We start from the raw sequence: 22,163 nt of genomic DNA, 5'->3' as shown, positions 1-22,163 counted from the left end.
AAGGAGTTAGCTTGAAGGTGCCTAGATTCAAAGATTCACAGTGCTGAGTGTAGTCATGAATCCACACAAGGTTTCCATCTTACTTAAAAATTCTAAATGCCACCTAATAACAGTAAAATGCAAGAACTGGCAAAATATGGTCCGTGAGTCAAATTCAGTCTGCCTTCTGTTTTTGTACAGTTCATGAGCTAAGAAAGGTTTTTACATTTTTAAATGGCTGAAAAAATCAAAAGAAGAATAATATTTTGTGACGCAGGAAAATTATATAAAATTCAAATTTCAGGGTCCATAAATAAAGCTTTATTGGAATATAGTGAGGCTCATGAATTTACCTTTTATCTGTGATTCTTTTCACCTTACAATGATAGAGTTGAGTAGTTGTGAAAAGGATCCTAAGTTAGCACTACTCCAATTACTTTGCATTGCTGCTACATATTGCTGTGACAGTTATAACTTAATAACATTTCAAATGTATATGTGCATATCCATATTGAAACAGGGTTTTGTTTTTGGCAAGGTAATGGGGTTAAGTGATTTGCCCAAGGCCACACAGCTAGGTAATTATTAAGTGTCTGAGGTCAGATTTGAACTCAAGTCCTCCTGACTCCAGGTGCCAGTGCTGTATCCACTGTGCCATCTAGCTGCCCCCACACTGAGACATTTTATTATTAGTAGTAGTGCATAGATATCATATCAAAACAGTAAAAAAAGAGAAATAGTTTTATTATGGTTTTTATGAGGTTGAGACTGAGATCAATTTTTTTTTTTTTCTGAATGGCGAACTGCCTTTAACCACTATTATTGAACACTAAATATCTTTGGAAATTTAGCTTTGGCTGAAGACTTGCTAATGTTTCTTAGTGAATTTAACCTAAAATTATAAGGCAAACCAGAGCTCAATCGAAACATAATGTGACAAAGTCAACTCGATGACAACTTATATTGCTTATATCAAAAGTCAAGTTGCTTTACATACTTAATATACTTCCTATGCTGTCAAAAATTAAAACAGGAAGTGAAATATCCATTTTTTTTTTTTTTGCAAGGCAATAGGGTTAAGTGGCTTGCCCAAGGCCTCAGGCACTCCTGACTCCAGGGTTGACTCTCTATTCACTGCGCCACCTAGCCACCCCAAGATATACATTCTTATATAAATTTGTAGTGTATATATTTTCTGAATTCCAGAAAAACATTTTGAACTTTGTTGTAAGTGCAAAAGAAATTTCCATATTTCAAGATCCATTTAGGTATGTAATTAAGAACCTTTCACTTAACCTTCAATTAGAAGTGACTAATCTGCAATGTAATCATATACTAAAAGGCAATTATTAAGAAAAGAATCTATTAAATTCTAATAAAAATGTTTTTCAAGAGATGAATATACTCAAGTTCATAGACTTATGAACTGATATGAGTATTTGGCCCACCTAAATATGTGAAAAGACATTTTCAAGCACAGAATGTGTAAAATATGATTATAGATCAGCATTAATGCAACATATGGAATTAATTTTGATGAGAGAAAACACTAACTTTGGACTCCAATAAAGCAAAATGTCTACCCAAAAGAATTCTGTTGTTTTCATTGGTAGACCTGTGTTACAAAAGTTGTAATCAGTCATTATTAATATAATATTTTGAATTTTATCAATAAAAATTGTGAAATTTTTTTCTCTTTTGTTATATAATGATATATTATTGCCTTGATTTTTGCTTCTTGGCCTACAAAGTCTAAAATATTTATTATCTTGTTTTTAACAGAAAAAGTTTACCAACCACTTCTTTAATACAATGAGATCACATATTTAATGTAAACACCAGTCATCTTTTTTTTTTTTAAATAACTTTAGAGACTAGGGGAATAGAAAGAGGAATGAATTCAGGTTCTAGTCTTGGCTCTGTCAGTAACTGATTGTGTGACTATGGAAAAATCACTTCCCTTCTCTGAGACTCAGTTTCATCATGCATAATATGAGGAGTATGGATCCAGTGAGATGTAAACTCCCTGAGAACAGGGAATGAAGTTTGTCTGTGTGTGTGTGTGTGTGTGTGTGTGTGTGTGTGTGTGTGTGTGTGTGTATTGGAGCGTGTGTTTGTGTTTGTGTTTATTTATAATCCCACAGTGCCTGACCCTTACCAAATGTTTTTAGTATTCAGATCAATTGAATTGAAAAATGATCTTAGCATTTTATGTTTTAAAGTTTATTTGAATTCTAGAAATTTTTATTCTACTATTTTATACATACATATATATCATATATTTAATTTTCACTTCTAAATTCTATCCCTCCCTCTAATCCCTTTCCTACCCACTGAGAAGACAAGCAATATGATACTCTTTATACATGTGAAGTCATGTAAAACATTTCCATATTAGCCATGTTATAAGAAAAAAACAAGAAAAATAAACAATATAGCATTTTATGTGATAAGGTATTTCTCAGTCCTCTAATTTGATGTATAGATATCCTTATGTTAGAAGTTCTCATACTAGGAAGAGCTTGGGGGTTTGGGGATATAGAGGTTAAGACAGATTTCTCACATCTCTTGCTTAGAGCCTCTACCCAGAAAATGTGGAGAAATCAATAGCTGCCAGCACCCAGCATTGTGACACCCAATTCCTTCATAAGAAAGCAGTTTAAACATCTTTAAAAAAAAAGAAAAGTTTTATTCAGACACAAGTAAACTAAAGCCCAAACAAAACATTTGGAAAACAAACAGAAACCCTCTGATATCTGCTTCTGAGCCTGACCATTAACTTGTCCATTGGGTCTCACCAACCCAGAAGTGAACTTGTCAGGGAGTCTGTGAGAGGAGTAAAGGAAGCTCAGGACTAGTAGTATATCTTTCAGACCCTATATAATGTTTCTCCACCATTATGCAACAAATTTAAACTTACTTTCCCCAAGGACCTTCTATGTATATGGAAGAAAGATTGATTTTACACTTGCAACTCTAAGTTTGAACCCCCTTCCCTCGTGGAGGAAAGTGCATTTTTGATTGGGTGAGGAGAGGGAGAAATAGTTTTCTACTTCTATCCTAGTTATATCTTCTGAGTAAATATCCTTATTGATGTAAACAGGTGAATTGATCCAGGACAAATATCTGCTTAATTGGCTTTGTAGGCCAAGAAGCAAAAATCAAGGATATTATACATGTAATTATATAATAAAAGAGAAAACAAATTTCCACAAATTTTTGTTGATGAAATTCGAAGTATTATAATATTAAGAATAAATGAGTATATATTTTTATGAATGGAGGATTGTGAGCAATAGTATTAAAACCCTCAACTCTTTCTGGCACCCTGAAGAGTGAAGTTGTTAAATATTGTATGGGAACTCTGCCAGTTAGTGAGAGTGGAACTTGGGAAGAGTGATTCTTTTGTTTCTTTAAAGATTGTTGGTCTATTGGGGTTTCAAATTTTATTTTGTCTTCTTAAACCTGCAAATATGATAGAACTGTTGATCAACAAATGGTTTAAGATATAAAGTATCCTCTCCGAACTGCAGCCCTGCAACTGGTTGGAATTGTTGGTAACATATTATGGGAGCTCCCTCAGCAAAATGATGAAGAAAATTGAAATTAGCCAGCATGCCAAGTATACCTGCTCCTTCTGTGGCAAGACCAAAATGAAGAGATATGCCATGGGTTTCTGGCATTGTAGTTCTTGTATGAAAACAGTAGCTGGTAGTGATTGGACAAACCACCTCTGGTGTCACAGTCAATCTGACATCAAAAGAATGAAAGAATTGAAAGACCAATAAAATCTTCTAATTATCAAATACCTGTAGCCCATACTCTAACAATAAATAGGTTAATTTATGGAATAAAAAAGATATATACTATTGTTTGAATATATTGTGAGAGGGGGATACTGGAAATAGAAGAGGAGCGATTGGATAGAGAAGTGAAGACCCAAGGAGAGAAGGAGCTAGGAACTGGTAGTTTTACATTTCTTTGCACACCAGTGACTAGTATAGTGTCTGATACATCACAGACAGCTAATAAGCCCTAATTGATTGATCAATTGATATTATCATTTATTAGAGTGCCTGCCTGGCACATGGTGACTGTAGATTGAATGATCTGCAAAAAGGGGGAAAGAAGAGGAATTAAGAGTGAATAGTAGTTGTCTGCTCACTCACCAACTCTACACCAAGCAAGCCACCACTGCTATATTTCAGTTTAATACTTTCTCCCACCCAGTTTCCTTCCCTCCTATTTCATTATCTTTTCCATCTTGGCCTCCTCCTTCTGAAACATTCTCTCTATCTTTCCTGTCCTCTCACTATAATCATTCTGAAACTCAAAAGGCTCTTGGTAAAATGCATTGCAGATTGTCACAGCTTCCAAACATTCTCTATCCCTCCCCACTCATTTGCTTTGATAATTGGTCTCATAATCATGTCAATATCAAATAAACAGATGTTCATAGTTAATCCCTAATTTTGCCATCAAAAATATACAATCTTAGAAGAAACTGAAGGGGAAAGAATTTTTTAATTTACTGTGTATCCTTCCCCCAAATTGTAAATGGCTGAATAGTCTCCAAATGCAATATTACAAGTCAAACAAATTTCTATGTTCTCCACAGGAAGTATTGAATATCCAGCTGAAATGAAAGGGAAGGAAAAAAGGGAAAAGAAAGATGGAGCCACTTTCCTAAAATGGACTCAGCTGAATAAAAACTATTTCCAAGTATTTCTTATTTCTAACATTTATTCTTTCAGGAAGCATCTAGGCAAAAAAAAATGGCTTGGCTGAGTTTGTTTTTTCCCTTGGAGATTCTTTAAGGATTCAAAAGGATGTGAATGCCAAAGATGTGCCCCATCAAACCTCAGAGACCTGACCTCCTGCAGACTACTGTGGCTTGGTACTCATGGTCCTGAGTCCATGAATCTCATTTACTAAACCTGGAACCTGCAGGAGAGACCAGGGAGCATACTGGAGAAGCTGGAAGCTATTTGATAGCCTGTGTAAAGAGGAAGCATGGTCACCTACCTTGTGGGCTCCTTTCTCCTCTGGATTGCTGATAGCTAGTATGGTGAGTCAATCCTTGAGAGGCCTAATGGAAAGAGGTAGGCAAGAATTACATAGGATAAAAAGAATGACTAGTTATATTCTGCCCTAGAGGAGGTAGTACTGATGTCTGTGAATACTAACAAAACTAATAATAATGAATTTTTATGTAGTAAAACACTGTACTAATAATTTTGTAATTACTTGATCCTCCTTTGATCTCATTTGATCCTCACAGTAACTCTGGGAGGTAGGGATTATTATTATGATTATCTTCATCTTACAGATGAAGACACTGAGGCAAGCAGGAAGACTTTAAGTACTTTACAAATATTATCTCACTTGGTCCTTCTAAGTGGATGTCATCTTTCCAATACAAGTATTGTAAGCAGAGTAGCATTCTGCTAATATGAATGAACTCAGCTCTTCTTGACTGCAGGTCCCCTATGTCACCTAGCAGCCAGTTAGACTCTAGATTGCACCAAGTATTGAAATATTGCCGAAAAAGTCTTCAAAATGTAAAATAATATATATAATATTGTCCTTACCTGAAAGCAATCAAATAGTAAGTTCCTACTGTGTAAGATACTGAGAATATAAAGAAAAAATCATTTCTTGTCCTCAAGGAATTATTAAGGAGGTTGGAGAATGGGGAGACAGCTAATAGGTCAGCTAAATGGCAAAGTATATAGTGCTGGACTTCCACCATTTGCTGTCTTTGTGTTTGGGGCAAAGCTCTAAAGAACTCTGCCTCAGTATCTTCATCTGTAAAGCATAATAGTATCTATATCTTAGGGTTGTTATGGAGATCAAATGAGATAATATTTGTAAAAATCTTTGAGTTCTATAGAGACTTAAGACTCAGACTTATGGGCTCCTTTTGCTCAAAAAAGGCACCAAATTTTTCAATTTTAAAGATTGAGTTCAGTCCTGAGAGAGTCTGTCCCCCCCCCATTGAGAAATTGCAAGTTGCTGGTTTTTTTTTTAACTCTGGCTCTTGTGAAGTCAAAGCATTTTTGAAAAAGTTTTTTTTTTAACTGACAACTCTGGTGCTTTGAGCAACCTTGATAAAATCCTATTCATTATGGTCTAGAATTTCGGGCTCTTAAAGATATTGTCAGTAATTCAGAAGTTCTGGCAGATTCTATCAAACTGAAAAGACTGAGTACCTCTGGCCATGGACTACATGTCTTAGTATATGTTTGAAAGCTATTGAATGAATATGGTGCTCATTGGTTATAATGTGTGTTTATCAGCTTACCTCGGTCAATGAATGGGAACCTAGGGCAGGGAGAAGGGGAACACAGGTTCAGAAACAAAATGTAGTTGTATGTAGGATGGGAAACCTTATAATGAATTCCTGAGAAACTGAATTGTAGAGGCAGTTTTCTGTGTACTTTGTAGCTAGGAAAGAAAATATGACCATTATGAGTCAAGACAGCTAGGAAGATCTGACTAGTAGAATTTCTGTTAGCATGGCCAAACAATAGAAAGAAGCAATAGAATAGAAAACAGTTTACTGTCAGAGAAAGAAATTTCAAGGAGGCAGAATATGGAAACCTCTAGGAAAGGAATCAGGAGGCAAAGCCTAAATAAACTTGAAAGAAATGGAACCCATTTAGGAAATAATTTTTAAGTCCTGTAGCTAAGGCAATGGAAGGAGCCACCAGATAACCTGGATCGACAACTAGACCTGGAGTCAGGAAGACCTGAGTTCAAATTTTGCCTCAGACACTTACTAGCCATGTGACACTGGGCAAGTCACCTAATTCTGTTTGCCTCAGTTTCCTCCTCTATAAAATGAGGAGAAAGAACTGGCAAACCACTTCAGCATCTTTGCCAAGAAAACTCCATATGGGGTCACAAAGACATGACTAAAACAACTGAACAATAATAAGGCAATAGAGAAATAATCTTTATGTCATGGCCAGGGTATTTAGTGAGACATATCCAGAGAATTATGAGTTGGTTACATTAACAAAGAAGTATAAGAAAGAAAATAAGCATCTATTATGATCTCAAATTTCTGTACCAAAAACTTAGGGATGGAAAAGCAGACTCTAATGGACTGAGATGCATCACTAGCAAGTCAAATCTGCGATATGATCTAGAACTGAGTTAACATCAAGATCAAGAACTGGAAGGAGAGACTTGCCCATGGAACGCACTGCTAGTGTCAGAACTAATTTTTTCCTTTTAAAAATTTCTTTAAATTATTTTAATAAGTGAAAATAGCAAACAATATATCAGAAAGCCAATAAGAAGAGCAGTTCTATATACAAAAACAGGGCAAAACATGTCTGATTCAGATTGGCTTGTATCTTTCTCCTCAAATATAAATTCAATAAGTTGTCTCCTTGTTTGTGTTTTCTACTAAACCTTTCTTTTGTTGTCTTCTCTGCATTTAAAAAATATTTCAGGGGCCATGTTTTCTCCCCCCCATGATGATAATGAAATAATAATTCTTAATCCCATTCCCCTTACCTAAAATACAACAAAACCCTTGTGTCACATAAAACTATTCAAGGCATATTGATTCTGCCTGAGAACATGTTTCATTCTACACTTTACTATGAGGAAGTGAGTAACATGTTTCATTGCTGGTCTTCAACAATTGAAAGACTGTTGCATTGATCAAAGTCCTTAAGCTTTTCAAAGTTGTTTTTAATCTATCCTTTGTTGTTTAGTCATTCAGTTGTGTCTGACGTTTAGTTTGGTTTTCTTGGCAAGATACTAGAGTGGTTTGCCATTTCCTTCTCCAATGGATTAAGACAAACAGACATTAAGTGACTTGCCTAGAATCACATAATCGTCTTGATTCCAAGGCTAGCCCTCTATCCACAACATGCTTTCTCTTTCTAATAATTAAGTGGTATACATGCTTGCTTTCCAGCGCCATTGAAGCAACCAATGGACCCTATTCACTAAATTTAAAAAGAAGTGAAAAGTAATTGAGCTGAATAATACTCCATCTTTGGTACCTTTGGGTGACAGAAGAAAATCACCAGCTCTTAGGGCCAGTTCCTCATGAAAGGATAACTTGTGAAGAGGTATACCTTTCCCCCATGGATGCCAGCAGTTTCAAGTAATTCATTTGATATATTCCTTGCATAACATAGTAAATGAGCCAAACCAAGGGAAGTATTTAGCCTTATGTTTTTGAATATTTTGGCCAGCATCCCTATGCAAGTGACTGTGACAAATTTGATAAATTGAATTAAATATATTGTTGGTGGTAGGACACTTTCCCACATTTACTCTCCATGGTATTGGGGTATACAGGAAGGACTAGTACTTTTGGTATGAGGGCTTATTGAGCCATTTTCAAGGCTACTTGCTCACTTTTGGTATCCACTTGTCACACAATGCTCACCTGTGGCTCCAAGAAGTTATAGCATGTGTAACATTCACCCTCTGGTAAAATTTTCTTAGCAGTTGGGGTAAACCATATTGAAAGTAATCAACCAACAGGCCTCAAACCCATTGGAAAGATAGGATGTTGTCTCCCCTAAGCATGTGACCTTCAGAATGAATGAGATGGATGAGAAGCAGGCACCAGGGAGCACTTAAGAATCTGATCAAATATCAAAGATGCCCAAGATCATTTACTGCCTCCCGGGCCATTTCTAGTCATCTTGACTTTTGTCTTGCCACTGGACTTTGATGACTTTGGACAATAGAACGAGACTGATGATTTTGTGCAACTTTGTCTCTCTTAAATCCAATTCATACAGGATCCTAGACAACATCCCGTGATTTCCTTGGTCTTCTTCATAAACAAAGGATAAACAATAACATCTTTTGTAGCAATGTTTTTCTTTCTCTGGCAGCTTGATGTTTGCCAGTGATATTCTCTCACCCTAGGATTGGTAGTTAGAACTGAGGAGGTAATTAGTAATCACTCATTAAATGTTGACCTTCAAGTACAATGTCTATCATTGATCTACTAAATTACTTCTTTGGAACTTCTACCATTTTCTAAGGAGGAGAAGGGAAGGAAACAAACATTTACTAAATGCCTATTATATGTTAAGTACTATGTTAGATGATTTACTAATGTTATTTCATTTGATCTTGTCTAATGGATGTGGCCTGTCCAATACAAGTATTGAAACCCTAAAAGCTTTCTTCAGTTGTCCCTCTGGTAAGTAGGAGATGGAACATTTGTTAAATCCACTCTACTCCATTGGTGTTGCTGTAATTTCCCTTTCCTCCTATCTCCCTTTATTTATAATTATTAATTTTGCTGATAAACTAATAAATTGCCAAAAATATAAGGAAAAGATCACCATCAGGCAGCCAATCTTCTCTCAGAGAACCTCTCAGTGAGTTCTCAAGTAGGCTGGTTGGGTCAGGAAGTGGGTGACGAGGGATTATTAGTCCCTAGGCCCATCCTTGAAATCTTTTTGGTTTGATACCATTAAGATAACAACTCTTATAAAATTATTAACAAGGTTAATATTTTTAAAATTCTACATAATACCAGTATATATTTCAAAAGGAGAATGCATATAAAGAGTTTACATGGATAAATGCCTTCTATGATTAGTAACTTATTTTTTTATATCATTTTTAATGGGGGTTTACATAGAAATGATCTTGGGATAAGACACTATCTTGCCAAATACTCCTTTTTATTCAGTATTCCAAAGACTCTATATAAGAACTTATATAGATGAATGAAATAGCTTTTTGTGGTTCAATAAAAGCATTAGAATGCTTAACCTTTAGGAAGGCTTGTGAAAAGTATTTGTTAAAATTTCAGTAGCAGACAGGACAGCAAAGACAAGCTATACAATAGCATATCTATATTATCTTCTCTTGTTTCCACATGATCTTGCCTTCCTTAATTGGGGCTCTATACTTTGAAGTTTTTTGGTTCCAAGTAGCTTAGAGATTTTCAGAATTTGAGACAACATCAAATGTTTTTAAGTTCTATGAAACACTGCAATTAATATAATGTTCATAGATTTAGAGCTGGACTACACCTTAGTGGTTGAGTCCTCCCCATTCCCCCTCCCCCCATATTTTATAGTTGAGCAAAGTGAGACCATGGAGACTTTAAGAGATTAATCTAGGGTCCCACAGCTCACCCCAGTGTCTGAGGGAGGAATTCAAATCTATATCCTTCCTAACTCTCAAGTCCAGCAATCTATCTATAGACTACACCAAAATATATCAATCAGAAAAGGCCCAAGAAGACCTCAGGATAGGGCTTCCCGGGAGGAATTATGGGAAAATGTGGATAAATCAGAATAAGGATAGGGATTTTTATTGAATAAATCCTTACTCTGATGGAATCATGAATCTTTCAATGTGAATAATGTCCCACCAATTTTCTGGAAGTAGCACTGCTTTTAGAACCAGAGATATTGAGTTTGAATCTCAGTTCTGCTATCTATACTACTTGTGTTATTTTAGACAAATCATCTCTCTTCTCCAGGCCTCAGTTTCTCCAACTGTAAAATGAAAATCCTAGATTATATTGAGAATTGTCAGTCTGCTCTTGACTTGTACCTGACTGCCCCCTACTGGTCTGAGCTAAAACTGCCCCTCCCCTCCCCCCTCATTTTTTTCTGGACTTTAGGGTTCTATCCTTCTGGTTTCAGACTGCTTGCTCCTTAAGTGCATTTCATTCTAAATCAGTTTGCAAAGTTGGAAAGGTTGCTACTCCTTGGCATCAGTTAGCATTTTATCTGTCTATCCTACCTACTTGCAATATTTACAAGGTGGTGATCTGCAAGTCGGATAAGATTGTGAAGGGACCTCAGAGATCAATGATTTCAAATATCTCAATTACAGATAAAGACTCTGAAGCACAAAGAGAGGAAGTGATTTGTTCAAGGTCATACAGGTAGTACAAGTACAAGTAGAGTTGGGATTAGAAATTAGGTCCTCTAACCCCAAAGTCAATGCCTTTCTCATATCATACTACCTCTAATTATATGAATTGATAGAATTTAAAATCACCTACTCCATCCAAATCCCTTATTTTATATATAAGGGGGAAATGGGTCAGAAAGAAGAAATGATTATTCCAAAATTACAAAGTAGAAGACAGAACTGGGATTCAAAATAAAGTCCTTTAACTTTAGAATCAGTGTTTTTTTGATGATACCAAATCCTATTGCAAGGATTTTTAATTTGGGGGTCTATGGATAGATTTCAGAGAGTCTGTGAACTTGGATGAGAAAAAATACATCAATTTCCATATAGGTCTCATACTTGTACTCTTGTGTATAAAAACACTATTCAGAAAAGAGGACCATGATACAAAAAAGGTTAAGAACCCCTGATTTAGAGGAATAACAGTATAGACAGTCAAGTAATAGTAAAGCAAAGGTAATTTCCTTATATACCTTGCTCTCAACTAGGATGCTCACCAGCATGTTGGGCAATGTTTAAGGTGTCACTATTGTAAATTTGTCTCTTTAAAAATGCAGATATAGTTGGGAGAGGGAAACATGTTAAGGGTTGACTGGCCACTGAATTTTGCTTTAGATGAATTGCTCAGTTTCCTTTTCTCCAGTTTCTTGAGGGAAAACCTTCAAGTTTCTGTTATGAATGAAGATATAAGGATATTTGGAAGGGATGGGATAGGACTGAATGGATTAAAAGATGGGAGCCATTCATGGCACATGAGTGGGGTCCTGGAAGGGGATTAGAAGTACAGAAGACAAACTGTTAATCTCAAAAATTTTGTTTAGGCCCTCAATCAGTGCAGGGGACCTGGATCTAACCAAACAAATCTTGGATCTTGGAATTCTTGCATAGAATCTCTAGAAATAATCATTGCAATATAGCAAATGTGGTATCACACAACTCCCTAGACTGGAGACAGTAGGAGAAAAGAGAGGGAGAAAAAGATGGAAAAAAGAAAAAATCAACAGAGAAAACATGAAAGAAATAAGAGAGAGGACTGAAATAGGGAAGGAGAAGAGATTTTCTCTACACCAAGAGACAGAAGACACTGGTTAAAGATTTTTCCTTGCTATTTTCTAGCTTTGTAATCTTGAATGAGACATATCAGCTCTTTTTTAAATATTTTTTTAGGTTTTTGCAAGGCAAATGGGGTTAAGTAGCTTGCCCAAGACCACACAGCTAGGTGATTATTTAGTTTCTGAGGTTGGATTTGAACTCAGGTACTCCTGACTCCAGGGGCAGTGCTCTATCCACTGCGCCACCTAGCTGCCCGGACACATCAGCTCTTAAACTCAATTTCTCTATTTGTAAAACGGGGATAATTTGTACTTTACCTGAGATAGAAGTATTGTGTGAATTGTAAAATAATACAATCTCTTTCAAGAGAGCTGAAAGAGACAAAACAAAAAAGGATCTAGATCCTGACTACCACTTTAACCTGCATGACCTTGGATAAATCACTTACTTAAGCTCACTGGATCTCATTTGCCTCATTTGCAAAATGAGGGAGTTGGACATGGCTTCTAAGATACCATCCAGCTTTTAATTCATAGTCCTATGAATTTAAGGGAGATGAGGAGGAGGAGGAGGAGGGAGAAAAAAATACTTTGTTTGGTACTATAATACAATGTGAAATGTAACGAGTGTTGAAAGTTGCTAGGAACCTAAGTTTAGAATTAATGTAAGAAAATATATCTAAATCAAAACTAATGAAAAGTGAATGTAGAGGGTTTCCACTCACAAGAGATTTTTTTTTTTTAATGAAAATTTTATTCTGTTTTTCCAATTACATGCAATGGTAGTTTTTCAGCATTAGTCCATTTGCAAATTTATGAATTCTACATTTTTCTATTACCCTCTCTTCCCTCCCCCCCCTCCCCATGGCGGCAAACAGTCTGGTAAAAGTTTTATATATATATATATATATATATATATATATATATGTATATGTATATATATATATATACACACACATATATATGTATATATAGTGTTTAACATATTTATATTAGTCATGTTGTGAAGGAGGAATTAGAATAAAAGGAAAGGAAAAAATCATTAGAAAGAAGGGAAAATCATAAAAGAAGTTTTTAAAAAGTGAATATAATATGCTTTGCTCTGCATTCAGACTCCATAGTTTTTCTTCTGAATGTGGATGGCATTAATCATGGCAAGTCTCTCTGTCTCTTTCTGTTATGGACCTTGATATCTGAACAGCTGAGTTGATCATCTCACAATGTTGTTCTGCTCCCTTCATTCAGCAACAGTTCATGCAAGTCTTTCTGTGCTTCTCTAAAGAATGCTCATGATTTCTTTTTTCTTTCTTTCTTTCTTTCTTTCTTTCTTTCTTTCTTTCTTTCTTTCTTTCTTTCTTTCTTTCTTCTTTCTTTCTTTCTTTCTTTCTTTCTTTCTTTCTTTCTTTCTTTCTTTCTTTCTTTCTTTCTTTCTTTCTTTCTTTCTTCTTTTTCCACTTTGCAAGGCAATAGGTTAAGTGACTTACCCAAGATCTTAAAGCTAAGTAAGTATTAAGTGTCTGGGGTCAGATTTGAACTGGGGTCTTCCTGACTCCGGGGCTTGTGCTTTACCACCCCACCTCTTAGCTGCCCCCTCATAATTATTTTATTTTGCATTTCTCTAATCAATAATGATTTGGAACATTTTTTCATAGCCTTAATTTCTTCAACTGAAAACTGTCATTTATCAATTGGAGAATGACTTGTAATCTTGTAAATTTGATTCAATTCTCGATATATTTTAGAAATGAGTCATTTATCAGAAGAATTTTGTTTGTGAGAATTGTTTCTAAGCTCTCTGCCTTCCTTTTAATCTTGGCTGTACTGATTTTATTTGTGCAAATCCCTTTTAATTTAATATAGTCAAAATCATCCATTTTGCATTACTAGATATTTTTTTTTTGGTTTTGTTTGCTTTCGAAAGGCAGTGGGGTTAAGTGATTTGCCCAAGGTCACACAGCTAGGTAGTTATTAAGTGTCTGAAGCTGGATTTTTAACTCTGGTCCTACTGACTGGAGGTACTCTATACACTGCATCTCCTAGCTGCCCCCCTTAAGCAGAGATTCTTAAGCAGAGACCTGTTGTCCTGAAATTGTAGGGGGAATTAAATTTTTTTGATATGAGTATACCTCTCTGAGATGTGTGTGTGTCTGTGTGTGTGTGTGTGTGTGTGTGTGTGTGTGTGTGAGAGAGAGAGAGAGACAGAGACAGATAGAGACAGATAGAGACACAAAGAGATACAGAGAGACAGAGACACAGAGAGAGGGAGGGAGAGAGAGACAGAGACAGGGAGAGACAAACAGAGGGAGAAGATGAAAAAGAGAGAAGAGGTGAGGAAGAAGAGAAAGAGAAGGAGGAGAAGAAGACGAAGAAGAGGAGGGAGAAAGAAAAGGGAAGAGAGAAGAAGGTGAAAAAGAAGAGGACAAACAAAGAAGGAGAAAGAGGAGAGTAAGAGAAGGAGAAGATGAGGAGGAAGAGAGGAGAAGATGAGGAGGAGGGGAGGGGGACGAGAAGGAGAGAGGAAAAGGAGATGAATAAGAAGAGGAGGAAGAGGAGATGAAGGAGAAAATGAAAAAGAAGGAAAGAGGAGAGAAAAGGAGAGAAGAAGAGAGGAGAGACAGAGACAATCTCTCAGAGACAGGGAGAGAGAAAGAAAACATTCAGAGGGGAATAGAGACATATACAACACAAGAAGAAGGGGAAGGAGGACAAGGGGGGAGAAGAGAGGGAAAAGAAGAGGTAGTGGAGGAACTAGGGAGGAGAGGAGAGAAGAGACAGCAGGGAGGAGTAAGAGGGAAAGGGGAGGGAAAAGGAGAAGCGGGAAGGAGAGAATAAAGGGAATGGCTGTAGGAGTGTGGAGGGAAGAACCGGGGTGGGGAAAGGAGGAGAAAACGTTAAAGGAGGAAAAAAGTGGGGAGGGGGAAGAAGGTGGAAAGAGCTGAGAGGAGGGAGATGTGGGGCAAGGAAGGAGCGCGGGCTGGGGGAGGGCTTCCACCCCAAATTGCAATCACTGCGCCTCGTCACCCCTCTGGAATCCGCAGGTTTTGATTTCCCCACGAGAGGCCATTTCATCATGACGGGGATTTCGCGCGCGCCAGGCCAGCGCGCCATTCCTCGAAGGAAGCCGACCCCAGTGTTGGGAGCGGGGCTTTGGCCAGCCAAAGGGGCTCATCGCGCTCCTCGGCGCGGCGGGCCCACCAGGCCCAGGCCCAGGCCCAGGCCCAGGCCCAGCCCCCGGGGAGGGCGTCCGGGGGGAGGGGAGCCGGGGAGCCGGCCAGATGACAGCGAGCCTGATTAACATGGCGAGGGGGCCAAGCCTGCCCGGGCAGCGGATGAGCTCAATTAGAGTGAAACCTAATTCTTCAAGGCTGCGCTCCAGATTCCTTCGGTAATTTCCCCTTTGTTTAACTTGGACATTTTTTGACAACAGGATTAGGAGAAGGGGGAAGAAAAACAAGAATAACAGCCGCCTTCCCCGCCCCCTCCCTCCAGCCCCCCTTCCCCGCCCCCTCCCTCCAGCCCCCCCATTCCGCCCCCGCTGCCCGCCCCCCCCCCCCCGTGCCCACGCTGCCGGGCCACCCGTCCGGGGCGCTGCAGGGCGCCAGCCCAGGCCCGAGCCGACTCGGGGGCCCGGACCCCGTGGCCTCTCTGGGCGGGCCGCCCGGGCCTCGGGACCCGGCCGGGCGGGCCGCAGAAAGGGGCCTGGGCCCGCGTGCCAAGGAAAACGGCTCGGAGGTGGAGAGGAATAAGTATATAATCACGCCACTGTCATTACCTCTGATAGTGGGAGAGGAGGAAATGTCAGAGGCCTCGAAGCAAAACACCCGCAGCTTTAATGAGTCCGCTGGAGGGGAGTTATCCGCATTAATCATCCCGCCGAGCAGAGAGGAGGCCGGCGGCGGCGCGGCCACGCACAGGCTCACTTTTTCCATGCTGCTGGAATGCGCTCCCGCGGCTCCAGGCTGCTTTCGGAGAGCTCTTAAATAATAATAAAAAACCCAAACCACTAATCCGCAAACATCCGGAAATATAAACACGGATGAGCCAGGGGACCTGCCAGGAGTGATGAAGGAGGGAGAGGGATGGAGGGGTGGAAGGGGAGGACATCCCGGGAGTTGCACCTTGGGGAGCTGCCCCACGGGGAGCAGCACCATGGGGAATTGCCCCGAGGTCTCTTGGTGGTGGCATCTATTCCCTTTTTTTTGGTTTGGCAATGGGATTAAGTGACTTGCCCAAGGTCACACAGTTAGGCAGTTATTAAGGATCTGAGATCGAATTTGAATTCAGATCCTCCTAACTCCAGGATCGGTGCTCTATCCACTGCACCACCTAACTGCTCCCCATGTGGGATCTACTCTAACTGGGAGAAAGGGTGAGGGAGAAACCCTTCCTGAGGTGAGCCCTCCCTTAACCGCACCCCGGTGTCTAAAGGCCCAGGCCCTCTGTTTACACTCCCGGGTGCTGGAAGGATCTCCAAGCTCATTGTTAAACAAGTAACCAAGTATAGTGAAGGATTCTTCATCAGGCACTGTAGGGGAATGGGCAGGCCGCCTGAGGAGATGTTAGCTGTTCCTAGGAAGACCCAGGTTGAAGTTCCTTAAAGGTAGAAACTGTCTTGAAAGTGCCTAGCTCCTAGCAGATACTTAATATATGATAACTGAATTTAATGGAGGGAATTAGATGTGCCTGGATTTCCTCTTTATTTGTAGGATCTCTAGAATCTGTCCCCATTAATGGGAAAGGTATTGCCTCCACTTTCCTCTTCAGAGAGAAGATGAACTATCCATATTTTTATAATGCCCTCCTCTTGATGAATTTTTTTTGTCCTTAGTTCTTGAAGAACACCATGACATCAGTGAGGTGATGCCATTTCAAGCACATGAACTGGATTTGATTGGGGGAGGTGCTAAGTCACCAGCCTCACTTTCTTTTCCAGAGCCATTTGGAGCCAGTGACCAGATATGAATCAGGATGACTGGAGATGGCAGTCAGGGTTAGGTGACTTGCCCAAGGTCTCACAGTTAGCGTCAAGTGTCTGAGGCCTAATTCAAACTCCCCTCCTCCTGACTCCAAGATCACCAGTGCTCTGCTCACTGGGCCACCCAACTGCCCTACTCTTAGTATGTGACTAAAAGTGTCATGTTATATATATATATGTATATATATATATATATATATACATATATATATATATATATATAATTCTTTCTTTTTAGGACTAGCTAGGTAGCACAATGGATAGAGAACTGGCCTTGGAGGCAGGAGGGGAGTTCAAATTAAGCCTCAGACACCAGCTGTGTGATTTTGTGCAAGTCACTTAACCCTGATTGCCTTGAATCCAGGACCATCTCCAGGAGACCAGATTCATATCTGCCCACTGGACCCAGATGCCTCCAGAGGAGAAAGTGAGACTGGTGACTTAGCACAGCACCCCCCCTCACTCAAGTCCAATTTACATGCTTGTCATAGCATCAACTTCCCTGATGTCATGGTCTTCAAAACGGAAGGACAACCCCCGCCCCTAACATGTATGTACCAAACAAGCAAGTGGTGCATTTAGCTTTATGGTTTCATTCTTGTCAGGTTTTTTTTTTTCATTCAGAGAAATTATCTAAAGGTAAAAAGTTAGGGGGGGAAATGATCAGAAAAAAAATGTTTGTGGTGCTTCAAGCCTGTTTTTTCATCTGTAAAATGGGGATAAAACTTTGTGAGGAAAATGCTAAACTATTAGGGGTTTAAATAGTTATCAGTTATCAGCCCTGAATTTATAACACTCATTTCTTTCAAACAGTGGTTAAATCTTAGGTACCAAAAGACAGAAAGACAGGTAATCCATCAGCTGACAGTTCAAGTCTTCTCACTATTTTGTCCAGCCTTATTTGCAGAAGAGGAATCAAAGCAATACACATTACCTGCTCAGTTCTCTGCTTGCAACTAGGCTAAGGGAAAATTGGTATAGCTGAAGGAGAATTACATACTTCTTCCTTGCCTTGTAATTCTATCCTAGAGTCAGGCCCTGATCAAATGTTTATGGATGGATGCCTTGATGGGGATACTGACCAGGGTTAGCCCTACACATAAGACTGAAGCATAGTGGTTACTCACGATAAGGTTTAATACATGTCCTCACCCCCAAACATCCCATACTGGCTTCTGACAGTATGTAGTATTCATCTATCCATCCACCCACCCATCCATCCATCCATCCATCCAATTTTGAACAGAATACTGTGCCAATCTCTCTTCTGGGAGAGAGAGAAATATTAGAAAAGACTGTAGGCCCTGTCCTTTTGAAGTTCACATTATCAGTATTTCCCAATGGTTTTACTTTCCAATGACATCATATATATCTTGAATGTACAATTTTTTCATCCTGTCTCTATCAAAAAAAAAGTGAGCTCCTTGATGGCAGGGACATGGTTTTTGCCTTTTTTTTGTATCCTCCCTTTCCTAGCAAAATGCCTAGCAATAATCAATAAATATTTGTTGACTATTGATTAAACCTAATTAGTCTCATGGCAATCATGACATAGGTGGGACAAGAGCTATTATCCTCATTTTTACAGATGAAGAAACTGAGGAAGGTTGAGTGATTTGCTCAAAGTCACAACTCATTACTGACAAAGGCATTACAAGAACACCTGGGCAGGAGACAGCAGTACCATTTGATAGGGAGGAAGCAGTAAAATATTAGACAATTTCTTTTGAAGAAACTATATGTCTTTTTTGGTGAGGATTGAAAAAGGGCTTAAGAAAGTTTTCCTTGCAATGAAAAGCACTGTAACTCAGATCCTGCAAATAATAAATTTTGGTTCATTTATTTGGGAAAAAATTATATATATATATATATATATATATTAGGATTTTGCAAGGCAAATGGGGTTAAGTGGCTTGCCCAAAGCCACATAAGCTAGATAGTTATTAAGTATCTGAGTTCGGATTCGAACTCAGGTGCTCCTGACTCCAGGACTGGTGCTCTATCCACTGTGTCACCTAGCCACCACAGAAATATAATTTTTAAGAGAGAAAAAAAAGTCACACAGCATATCTGAAATACATTGAAAAAACTCCAAAAACATACTGTAACACCTGTGGAGAAATACCTCCATGAAGGGATAGATTTGGGGTGTCTTCTTATATCTTCTTTCAACTACTGCTAGATCCTTTTAAAAACTATTGTTACAAGGGTGAATGACAGACAGAACAATAAAAGTTCCTGAGGAGCTTATGGTGAACTGACACAGATAAGTAGAAAGTACCAAGAGACTACATGTACCTCTTTCTCCCCACTGTGTATAGATTCTCATCCTTCTAGGAAGAATAAGTACAGTTTCCTCCCTCTACCCTATTCCCTCCCTCTACAGTTTCTAGAATTATATTTGAGTAATTTGAATCAGTTGCCTCAGCTACCTGGGGGGGGGAAGTTGGGGAACAGAAAAAATCATGATTAGAGTGGAGCATACCCTCTCCCCCAAAACAAACAAATTTCTGAACTCAGTGGGAAGAGATGATGAGAGCTAGAGCCAGGCTTCCTGGAAAGTGGAGATGAGAGGTTATTAATGGTGATTAGTCATCCTGAATCTTTGGATTGGAGACAGAAATTTCATTGAGAGATGTAAGGAGTGTTCCTATATCTTATGTATGAAGCTCTGGGTTCTATGGTAATAAATAAACGAATAAATAAAAATGAAAAATGATAACAAAGGTGTGTTTTTGAGTTGTAAAATATTTAGAAATTCTTTTCATGTGAGACAGTTTCATAAAGTTTAATCCCTGAAAAAGGTCTTAAATCCTATCTGCAGAAGAATGACAAAACTATAGAGAACAATGAAAAAGATTGGAAATAAAATGAGGGAGAACAAAGTTGAGTATAGTGCAAGAACCAGGGCTCTTTAAAGCAAGTCTTTATCTTTTTTTTTTTGTGCCAAGGGCCACTTGGCTATATATAATATTGTTCCCCTTTATATTTGCTCAAACATTTAATTATCCCTAAAAGCTCCTATATTTATTGAATTTCTAATCTCACCTGTGGTTGTCATAGTAACACTAGATCAAATGATCAGCAGGCCAGATATCCCCACCTGTGCTGTAGAGTAAAGGGAATGGAACCAATGGTGAGATGACAATCATCTGGAACTTGAATCACTAGAGATTCAGCTAGGGACTGAAGAGAATAGCAATGAAACTATAGAGCAGAGGGGGAGAAGAGGAGAGACATGTGCTCTTTAGCAAAAGAAATAAAATATAATAAAACAGATAATATTACATTTTAAGATTGAAGTTTGATACCATTGTCATAGACAGTGAATATGTATGTGAAAATTAGAAAGACAGATTCTGAATGTCCTAGTCCTAGACAGTGCCTGAAGTACATAAAAGTTATCTAAGGTCACACAGCTAGCAGATGCCAGAAGTAGAATTTGAATCTGGGTTCTCCTGGCTCTAAACTCAGCATTCCATCTATTATACCAAACTGCTTCTGCTGTCTTTTACTATTGGATCAAAAGAAGAGCATATCAATGGGACAGATCAGAAAAGCATGTTTCTGAACCAGATGCAATCATCAGATTTATTTAATAAACCTAAAAATGCAAATTATGGGGAAGATACTTATATTCAAAAAATCACTGGGACAAGTTGACAGAAAATGAAATCTGACCAATATTCTTAATACATTTCAAATGGTTCAATGATCAGATTATATATATATAAAGTTATCAAAAATTAGAAGAGAATGAAAATCTACATATTTCCTAGCCATAGATGGGGAGTAGGGGTGGGGAATCATATCTTGATATATTATAAAGCAAATAGCAAAATGCAATACAAAGTTTCAGTGAAAGACATGCTATAGTTCACTGTGATTTTGCAATTTGTATACATTTTGCATTCACTTACATGTATATATGTTTTCCCTAATAGCAAGTAAGTTTCTGGAAGAGAGGTATTATTTCATGATTATCTATTTATATCAGCATATATAGTATACTGACTAATACATAGCAGACTCAATAAATGCAGTTTGAATGAATATTGAATATATGTGGGCTAGATGAGTCATTGTATGATATGTGATGCAAGTAATAAGTGATATTAATGTGATCTTGGTTATTCATGAATTATGTATATCATAGGTACTACTCATAAGGGCTAGCATAGAATTCTAAAGATAATAGGTACTCACTCAAATACTTGTTAAATGAATATTAATAACAATAATGACTTATATTTAAAATATTACCACATCTATTACCTTATATCATTTCAAAATCCCAGTGTTAGGTAATTAAAACTAAATTATCATTTTACAGATGGGAAAACTGATTCTTAGTGAAAGTGATTTGCCTGTAGTGACATAGGTAGCACAATCTCTCTCTCTCTTTCTCTCTCTCTCTCTCTCATATACATATAGACACACATATACACACACATTTAAATACAGAACAATTGAAATATATGTTATATATAGTGAAAGAAGTAGCACAATCTCTCTCTTCTCTCTCATACACATATATACATACATAAATATGGAACAATAGCAACACACGTTTATTTATATACATTTGTATGTATGTGGCTATTATTGTTATTAGCATTATTCTACATGATGTGATATTGGTGATAATGATAGTTCACACCATGGAGAGGCAGCTAGGCAGTGAAGTGGATAGATCACTGACCCTGGAATGAGGAGGACAGTAGTTTGAAGCCAGCCCCTGATAGCTGTGTGATCTTGGGTAAGTTACTTATCCCTGATTGCCTGGCATCCAGGGCCATCTCCATCCTGATTCATATTTGGCCACTGGATCTAGATGACTCTGGAGAATTAAGTGAGGTTGGAGACTTAGCACAGCCTCCCACTTCAATTTATGTGTTTGTCATGGCATCACCTCCCTTTATGTCATGGTGTTCGTCGAGAACAAAGGACAAAATATCACCATCATCATCATCTTCAGTTCACACCCAGGTTATCACATAGAAATTTGGTACATTATTAAATTTTTAATTGAGTTCTGCTGTCCTGAATTAGAACAAAATTTTCAGGAAGGCCTCTGAATGAAAATGTTTCTGTCTTCTTGATAGAAACATCAAATACCACTTATAAGGTGGAAAAAGACTTTGTCTTCTTTAGCAAGAGAAATTCCCTTGTGAGGGCCAACCCTCTCTAAGCCTAGAGCATATTTTCTCTCTGCTACCCATTTTTTA

At 38.2% G+C, this 22,163-nt stretch overlaps 1 long non-coding RNA gene across 1 annotated transcript in view; it reads left to right on the top strand.

The window, feature by feature from the left end:
• The first annotated feature begins 15,236 nt into the window (after nucleotides 1-15,236).
• The window catches only part of LOC141494966 (uncharacterized), a 65,794-nt gene continuing 58,867 nt past the window's right edge, over nucleotides 15,237-22,163 (top strand). Inside the window, exon 1 of the long non-coding RNA XR_012470599.1 lies at nucleotides 15,237-15,345. This is a non-coding gene — a long non-coding RNA (uncharacterized LOC141494966). The remainder of the gene's footprint in view (nucleotides 15,346-22,163) is intronic.

This window comes from Macrotis lagotis, chromosome 8, assembly GCF_037893015.1.
Source record: "Macrotis lagotis isolate mMagLag1 chromosome 8, bilby.v1.9.chrom.fasta, whole genome shotgun sequence".
Taxonomy (NCBI): domain Eukaryota; kingdom Metazoa; phylum Chordata; class Mammalia; order Peramelemorphia; family Peramelidae; genus Macrotis; species Macrotis lagotis.
This window is presented reverse-complemented; position numbering and strand designations above follow the sequence as displayed.